Consider the following 9,169-nt stretch of genomic DNA (forward strand, 5'->3'; position numbering starts at 1 on the left):
ATGTCATTGTCAGCACTAACATTTATCTGCTGGGTTGTTGGAACCTCCTCTGTAATTGGAAGGGCCAATCAATGCGTTGACTCTTTTTAAAATCGCTCCAACAATTCCAGCTCGAATTCTACAAAACAACATTTAGAGTTTGAATGCACAACAACAACATTAGCAACTGCTTGTAGAGTCGTTTGGAAATCGTTGTTTACATTTGTTTTTCTTCACGTAATGATGGAAGATTTATTATGAACATATATATCGACTCATAATATAAATAGGTGCACTTTCTGATCTATCCTTTCATTATCTATACCAGCTTCCACATGAACTACTGAGGTCACTATAGTCTGTCTTGGATAACCTCAATAAATGACAGCGTTGGCATTTATATTCTACAAGGAGGAAATAATAAGAAAAAAAACAAGTTAATGCTCTTCTGGAATTTATTTTTATTTTTTTAATATTAAACTAATAATTGATGAAATTATATAAATTTTCTCTGTTTGGCATATTTACAAAAACACTACAAAGGCAGAAGGACCCCCATAGAAAACTAATCTGATTCTATTTATCTTAATATTTTAGCTGTCTCTTTCAAAGTTGTCATTTATTTTATTTTATTTATTTTTTCCTGTCTCTATTGTATTGTATTTGCAGATAAACACTCAATTTATTTAGCGTTTTAGGTGTTTTTTCATTATGTATCCATGTATTAGATAGCATTTTCAGGCTTATGGAAATTACTTTAAGTTTTAAGGTTAATCAAAGTTCTATGAACTTAAGTTAATTAACTGTTGAGATGAATAACATTTAGAAAAGTCTCTGTGTAAAGGCATTTAGAGCATAAAACTTGCAAAATCAGCAACAAAAGGCAACAAAGTCTGATTTTGTTGAGTTTTTATTGAGATCTTGTTCTATGTCTTTTTAATTTGATTCTTTTTTACCTGTCACTAGAAGAATGCAAATTATCTTTACTGCTATATTACTTTTATTCCGAATGTGCGTCGTCCCTTTTAACTGTCACTACAACAACTTTCAGAATCATTTACATTTCTGCAACATTGGGCCTACTTTAAATTTCAATCAGTATCCTTACTGCTGAGATAAAAGACGCTGCGTTTCACTTCTTCTCATTTTCTCTGGCACAAAGCTCTCAGAGATGTAGGTTTCTTTAACTGCAGTACTACTTTTAATCTTTAAATAAAAACACAAATCTCATTAAAATCTTGCTTTTGAACACAATCCATGCAGAGATAATGTTTGTTAATGATTTGCTTGGAGATGGGATGTTCATTTGTTGACCGTGAAGTAGGGAAACTGATTTTTGGCTCTCTTTTGCTTAACTGTATTTCACTCTTGCAGCAAGAAGTTTAACTTTTTCTGTCTTTAGCGAAATTAATAAATAAAAGTAACTCAAAAGGTTACAAACTAGGAATATTCACAATTAATCTGTACTCAATGTCTTCAACAATGACCTTTAAGTTTTCAACTCACAAGACATTTTAATCTAAAAATACGTGCCCCTGTAATATATAACAGAAGAATTTGTAAAATCTCTTAGTGTGTCTGAATTATTTTTTTCCAAACCAGATAAAGTAAATGAAACAAAGCAAGAGGGGTTTTGCAAAATGTTTAGACTAACATGGTGTAATTTCTCAATTTCCCTCTTACTTATCAGCAGCACAATTTTTTCAGAATAAAAGACCATACATATTTTGCTTGCCTTTACAAATGTAAGTATGTTTCTGGTTCTGTAAATAATCCGTTTCCTATTAAAGTGTAGAAATTGTAGCTAACCTAAACTTACAAACATTCCTAATTTACGCATGGAGTAAATACTAGAATCAATTTTTTATTTATTTTTATAATTTAATGATGAGTAAAATGTTCATGTGCTCAAATTTCATTCATATAATGTATGAAAAAAACAGTTAAATCTCTTTTGAATCATGCTTTGGAAACCCAACATTTACAAGGCTGAAAAAATATGTATTACTGTGTTGTTTATATTATTATAAAGTAATTCATTTCAATTTATATACTCCTATACTTTTACGAATAAAAAAAAACAAAAACAATGTCATTCTACCTGTACTTATACATGTTGCAATCACATTTAAGTGAATTTATTCATTCATTTATTCATTAGAGAGTATAGGGATGTACTTTCCATCAGACATTTTGACAGGATCCCCACCCCCTATTTCAACTAACTTCCTGGACCGGCTTCCTGTTGGATTTTGATTGGTCGAAATAGGGGGCGGGCTACCTGTCAACATTTTTGATGGAAAGTATATCCCTATACTCTCATTCCTTCAGTCATTCATTCAATTGGATCGTCTTACCTTAACATTGTTCATAGAGATCATATGCAAATTTAAGTAAAAAAAAAAGGGGTTGGCTCTTTCAGTGTTCGCCTACGAAATTTTATATGTTGTTTGAACGTTTTGCTTCTATCACTAAAGTAAAATTAAAAACAATGTAGCAGAAAGTTGTAACATTTTAAGCACTAGGACCCTGAAAAAGGCTTTGCACCAGGTGTGTGGTTTCGGGTACTGATGGGGGAGGCTATTTAATGCGCATTTTATAAAACGTTTAAACTTGCTACCGCCTCGTCCAGTTAATTCTGGACACTTGCGTCTAGTGAAATGGCCTCTCAAGTTATTACTTACATTGATAGATTTCAAAGAATATTAAATAACTTAATATTTAAGAATGTATTCCTCCCTTAGTTGACAAATGTTGCAGCATTACAGTTTTCAAAAAGAGCAAAAGAACGCAGCATGCAAAATCTGAAATGATGAGTTTTGATGTGTCACATATTTACAGATGCCACTGGGTCATTGCATCATGGGTCAGAAACATTGCTCAGGTGACGGACACTTTTAAGTGAATGGAGCAGCTGGTGTTGAACAGTCTTCCAGCAGCTTACAGCTCCTTCAGACACTTAGGATGTAACAGTCTGTCACTGAAGAGGCTGCTTAGTGATGACACCGCGTCACACAGTGGGTGGGCGTCGTCCTCCATCATGGATGATAGCTTGGCTGTCATCCTCTTTTCTCCCACTCCCTGCAGTCAGGAGGGATCCCCAAGACGGAGCCGGCTTTCCTGACCAGCTTCCTCTCGTCTGCTGCCGAGGTGCTACTGCACCAGTAGACCATATAAGAGGACCGAGGTCATGACTATGTTGTAAATGGTCTTTAGAAGTTGCACTCAAACAGATCTCAGTCTGCTCAGCAGAAAGAGACGACTCTGTCCTTTTTTGCTTTTTTTTTAAACACATCAAACACATCAAATTCTGATAAATTTAACTAAGAACCAACAAGCAAAGCATTCAAATTCAGGAGTTCAGTATTCTTAAACATAAATTCATTATCAGTCCATACCAGTTGTGTCTTTGGTTTGGTTTCTTGATCTGGTTTGGAATCAGACCAAACAGAGATACAGGTGTGAGAGTGTGAATGAGGTGAGACAGGTGTTTGTTTTTGACATAGGCACGTCTGGCTTGGGTGGAGACTGTATCTTTGACCCGGGTGGAGACAATCTCTGAGAAACTGACTGAACATGAGAATGAGTATATTAAAGAAACCACAACAATGGGCATGCAAGTGACCCAAAGAACTTTTAACATCGTAGACAACCCTGTGAGCCAAAAATGTTCTTGCACTGTTGTTCTTGCGGACATGCTGCAGGTGTTGAGTCGTAAGGTTTAAGGGTGAAGTAGATGAGATGCAGACATGTTGTAATTCACGATACACTTACTACATGCAAGACAATGGTACGTTCCCTTAAGGTGGCCGCAGGAGTCCTTAAAGAGCTGCAGACCCACCTGCTCCCCTTTTAAACCTTAGACTTGTGTTAGGGTCGGCACTGACCCGTTTCAGTTTTACATTGCATGAAAGAATCACTTAAAATAATTAATTCCATTAAGGCTTTTTGACTTTGTCAGGATCCTAGATTTCAACGATATTTTTTAATTTTTTTTTGTCTATAATGCTCTGCTTGACATTATGTTCTTTCTGGTGTTGAGATATTTTTTTTAAGTGATAAAAAATAACTTTATAATGCAATAAATAGAGCCAGAATCAAAATCATTAGTTGATTTTAGCCAACAACAAATCTAAGGCTCGATCTAAGGCTGAACTGTACAGAAGTAAAAGATCAGAAATCTTTAAAGATCAGTGACTTGGTTCTCCGTATTTGCGGATGTCTCTGGTCTCTAAACCTCGGGATTAAGGGGGAATACTGTAGTTGCAAAAAGCGAAGTAAACAAACTCGGGCATGTCCAGACATAAAAACTTTTCTCTGATTTTAATACTTTTGGAAGACGCAAGTGATTTAAAAAAAAATTATATTATTGTTTTGTTGGTTGTTTGTGTTTGGATATAAGTTTTATTTCTGAAACATATATGTATATTTGCAGGTTCTTGAATTAAAATAGGTATGGGTCAAAACAGACCCATGAGATAATAGAAGTTGTGTCAATTTTAAATTTGAAAAATAAATTGAGCAAAGTATTTCAAAGATGTGTTTTAAACCCCCTCAGAAACTTTATTTATTTTTATGATTCTCTTGATGTTATTTTTTCTGTTTTTGTTGAAATCTAGACGCATACTTATTTTTTAAAGGCCCAGAGAGCCACAGAAAAAATAATAAAACCAACATTTCCATGGATAAGGAAGCCTAACTAGATAACCAAGAGATGACAAAAAAATGGAAGACAAGTTATTGCTTTTGGTGTCGTTATCATCGTAACGGAACGCTAACACAAGAGGAAGGTTAAAACACAGCTACTCCTGTCTACAACCTTGAAAACCTGCACCACCTTTACAGGTTCACATGATTAAGGCCTTAAATGTTATCAGGTTATGAACTGTTGATGGTCACAAAATGCTTAAATTGGTGCTTCTACAAATAGGTGATTAAAAACCTCTGGAGATTTGTCACGACAGGCTCCATAAGAGACTTAAAGGATGTCAAAATCCTCCAATCGAGTCGTGAATCATAAATGTGCTGAATCACACTGAAGATCTTCAAAAAATTAATAAAAAGGCATTTTTTTCTCAGATTGGAGGTTCACTACCACTGCCTGTACTGCTAAACTCATTGCTTGTTTTCTCAAGAAAAGTCTTTAATCTACTCATCTTTTAAACAAAGTTGACTGTTTTTTCTCTTTCCACGCTGCACTGAAGTTGCTTTTCTGAACATAAACAGGTTCATTATTTTTGCTAGATGCTGAATTACTGATGAAACTACAGGAAGAAAGAGCTGCTTTTGAAGGAGCAACATTCTGTTTGGTTCTATGTGTCCCTGCAGCAAAGTATTGATTACAGCATTTGTGTCTGTCCTATCTGGAGCCCTGTTTGTACCCTCAATGACCATTTGTCACCATCCCCTCTGGATTACTGTGTGTTTGTGCATTGTCAGCACCCACTTGAGATTGCTTTTCTCTAGTGCAACTTTGCATGCTTTCGCTTGTGTTTCCCAATGACATGATTGCGGGCATAACGAGGATTCTTATACTTTTTAAAGCACTTCAATAATTAGCTTAGCACGACAGCACTGATCAATATGCCTCATACAGAAAGATCATTAGGAACTGTCTTTGCATTATTAGAATGGCCAAAATGTTTACTTTCTGTTTATTTGAAATATTGATTTGAAAGAAAACTGTTCAAGCTAATGTATAGATCTACATTAAGGAGGGGAAAATGAGGCATAGGTGGGTGGGAAAGTGCTGTGCTGTTGCTGACTGCAGAATAGCAGAAGACAGAATTTCTGTCAATGCGTTTAAGGTAACAGTGTGAGGTCTGAAAGATTGTTACATGGATCTGTGCTATCAAGACATCATGAATAGTTTACTCTTTTCTCTGCTGCATCCAGTTTCAGTGCAGGACTTGTTGTGAGAAAGCGGGGTGTCGTGCTGTTGCTCTGCACAGCATCTTTCACAAAACAAAAGAAGTACTGGTGCCTGAGCATTTAGAAAAAAAAAAAGAAAAAAGAGCTGGCTCAGTGTTTTCCAGACCTGACAACCATAACTGGGGAAATTCTCATAAATGCTGCTGCAAATAAATTGGCATCAACGTGAAAACTAATACTTAATTTATTTGGCTTAGCTATTACCATAAATCTAGCAGCTATTTATGTCCATTTTGACTCTTGCTTTGTTCCTTCCTAAAGCCATAATCTTTTATTTTATTATAGTTCTGAAAGCTTATCGATTCAAGTGAGAATATTGACCAACTGCATTGCCACCTCTTTGTAATATTCTTTTCATTGTTCTATTTAATCTCATCCATTTTTATTCTTTTCTATTTTGTAAAAAACCCTTTTGCTGTTAGAGCTGATTGTTTGAATCCATGTGGGTTTGAGATTAGTCTGAAGCAACAACACATGCAAAACTCAAGAATTTTACAAACTTTTTTCTGCAAGATATAAGGTAAGAGAAGTTTATTTGTAAAGCACATTATGTCTACAAAGACAATTAGAAGTGCTTCGTATAAACCATTAAAAGAAACAATAAAAATGTTAAAGGTGTGTTTATTAGAATAAAAGATGTAGAGAACGTTAAAAAGAACTGAATTTAAAGTAAAAGTCTGGATGTAAACTTTTGCACTGAGTTTTTCAGCTGATCTAAGGCTTGATGGAAGTCTTTGACAGATATGCGGAGCCGAATGTACCTTCTCCGTGTTTGGTTTCGACTCGGGTCTATTTGGAAATCTTCCCTTCTCCCTACCCCTATATTTAGCCCTCCAAATGGAGAGTTATGGAAAAATAGGAGTAAATAGAAGACATTGAATTGGGTTTAGGAACTGATAAAAGACCGGATTCAGATGACCAGAGAGATCTGTTGGGACATACTGGGTCAAGAGGGCAGTTGTGTATTTTGTTGCTAAGCCATTCAAAGCTTTATAAATAAGAGAACTTTACAGTCCATCTTCTGGCATAAAGGCAACACGGACCTCAGAACTGGACTGATGTGGTCTACTTTTTTTTGGCCCCTGTAGGAAGTATCCTTTTTTTGGTAGTTCCATAAATCCAGGACCAGGTAAATAGATCAGTAGCCTTGAGTATCCGCCCTGAGACTGGACGTATGTGAGTTCAAATCCAGATCGAGTCATACCAAAGACTCTATGGGATCCAATACCTTCCCTGCTTGACACTCAGTAAAAAGGGTTGGATTGGGAGGTTAAACCATCAAATTGTTCCCAAGTGCGGCTGTGTCTCTGCTTACTGCTCCCCCAGGGGATGGGTCAAATGCAGAGAACAAATTTCACACACTGTGGTGTGTGACAACTAATGGGACTTTAAATTTGACTTTAAAACACTGTTACAAAGGTTAAGTTAGCTGAAGATGACACGTTTTTCAAGGACCTTCTTAGACATCAGAGCGTTAATCTTTGAAATATTCTTAAGGTGACAGGAGCCTATTTGTGACCACCTTAATGCGCTTATCAAAATTTTGGTCTGTTGGCCTGGTAGGTGATTTTTAGATGAATAGATTTGAGCTCCATAGTGACCAAACCATTTCTTTTAAGCCCCAAAGAAAATAATCTAAGTTTTCTTTTTGTTTAGCTGAAGTAACTTCTGGTACATCCAGTCTTAAATGTCCACAATGCATTTCCCTAGAGCCTGTACAGGTCCTCGGTCTCCTACTGTAAAAGTAAGATACACCTGTGTGTCATCTGCATAGCTACAGTTACAAATGCTGTTCTTCTTTTTAATCGTCTTTATGAACAAAATATATGCAGCCTCAAAAATACATACGTGGAGGATAGGGATTATTAGCAATCTACAAAGTTGATATTTCTAATCAATGGTTTTTAGATCTTTCCACCCCCTAACCTAAATGGTTCAGTGTTGTCTTGTAAACTATGTGCACATCTGATGCGCATTCAAGTATTTACTGAGCGCAGGTTCTTGAGGACACTTTTAGTATATTTTAGCACACTGGACTGTCGCTACCTGAGACTAAGACATGTACTCACATTACAAAGAAGCTCGGAATGTTGAAGCGGTGCAATTATCTTGAGTTTTTCCTCAGACTTGTATTTCATTTCCAAAATATGAAAGACTTGGTGTCATATAATTCTGGCCAGACACAAATTGTTCAATAGACGCGCTTTTGTGCAAAGAGATCAGAAATTGACCTAAAAATATGACTAGCGATGTGTGAACAAGATTTTTGAATGCGGAAGGCCGAATTGCTTATATACAAGCATTTACATAGGCCAAATCCAAATTCTTCCTCTACCCCTGCAGCTTTACCCTAGCCCTCCACTTGTAGGGGAATTTGAAGGTTTAGGGATGCCTAAGATAGATTTTTATAGGGCTAACCCTTGCAGCGGATGCCAGTTGGGCCCTCCGCTGCAAGAGTATTTTGCGCCGCGGAGGAGAAACTTATGTCTTCACGTGTGTGTGATTGTTTTACAATGACATTTTTGAAGTTATAAAACTAGTGTTGTTATATATTTCCGAGTGCTAGCAGCTGACCGGCCACTATTGATGACGTCATCGAGTGGGAGTGAAGTCAGAATTTGAAGACACTATTTTTCCTTAACTCTCCATTTGGAGGGCTAAATGTAGGGGTAGGGAGAAGCCTTTCGGGTAGGAGAAGAATTTAGATTTGGCCAATGACGTGGTAGTGGTCGCTTGAACACGTTTCCTAGCATGTAGCATTGTTCTCAAAACAGAAATGAATTGGAATGAGTTGGAACTTCAGCTGTAAGAGTAGGAACAAGATTATTTACAGTCCTTTGACTCATTTTTATATCAAGTTAAAGATAAATTAAGTAATTGGATTTTTACCACATTTCTTGTGATTACATTATTGAACTTAGGTAAAAATGGGACATTTTTGTTCATTGTTTTGACATTTTTTCTGTTTTTAGCAACAATTTTGTTCCATATTTCATTTTAACATAAAATTGGAATTTAAATGCATTATAATGAACTGCATAAATATGGGGCTTACAAAACTAGGTAGCAGCTATAAAAGAAGTCCTGCCGCATGTTGCCAATATGTATGTAAATTCAACCGGTTAAAATACCTTTTGAGCATTTATAGATTGATAGTCTAAATGAACCTTTCAGGTCAGATCCACTCTGTGTATTTTATCGACATTAAGAACATATCCATTAAGATTTGCATTTCTGCACACTTGTTCATACTCTAAGT

At 36.0% G+C, this 9,169-nt stretch overlaps 1 protein-coding gene across 1 annotated transcript in view; it reads right to left on the bottom strand.

Annotated features, from left to right (window-relative positions):
* The window catches only part of LOC112161994, a 28,812-nt gene extending 25,214 nt beyond the window's left edge, over positions 1 to 3,598 (bottom strand). Inside the window, exon 1 of the mRNA XM_024297596.2 lies at positions 3,378 to 3,598. The gene's annotated coding sequence lies outside the window, so the exon portion shown is untranslated. The remainder of the gene's footprint in view (positions 1 to 3,377) is intronic.
* Positions 3,599 to 9,169: the final 5,571 nt, after the last annotated feature.

Source organism: Oryzias melastigma, linkage group LG15, assembly GCF_002922805.2.
Source record: "Oryzias melastigma strain HK-1 linkage group LG15, ASM292280v2, whole genome shotgun sequence".
NCBI lineage: Eukaryota > Metazoa > Chordata > Actinopteri > Beloniformes > Adrianichthyidae > Oryzias > Oryzias melastigma.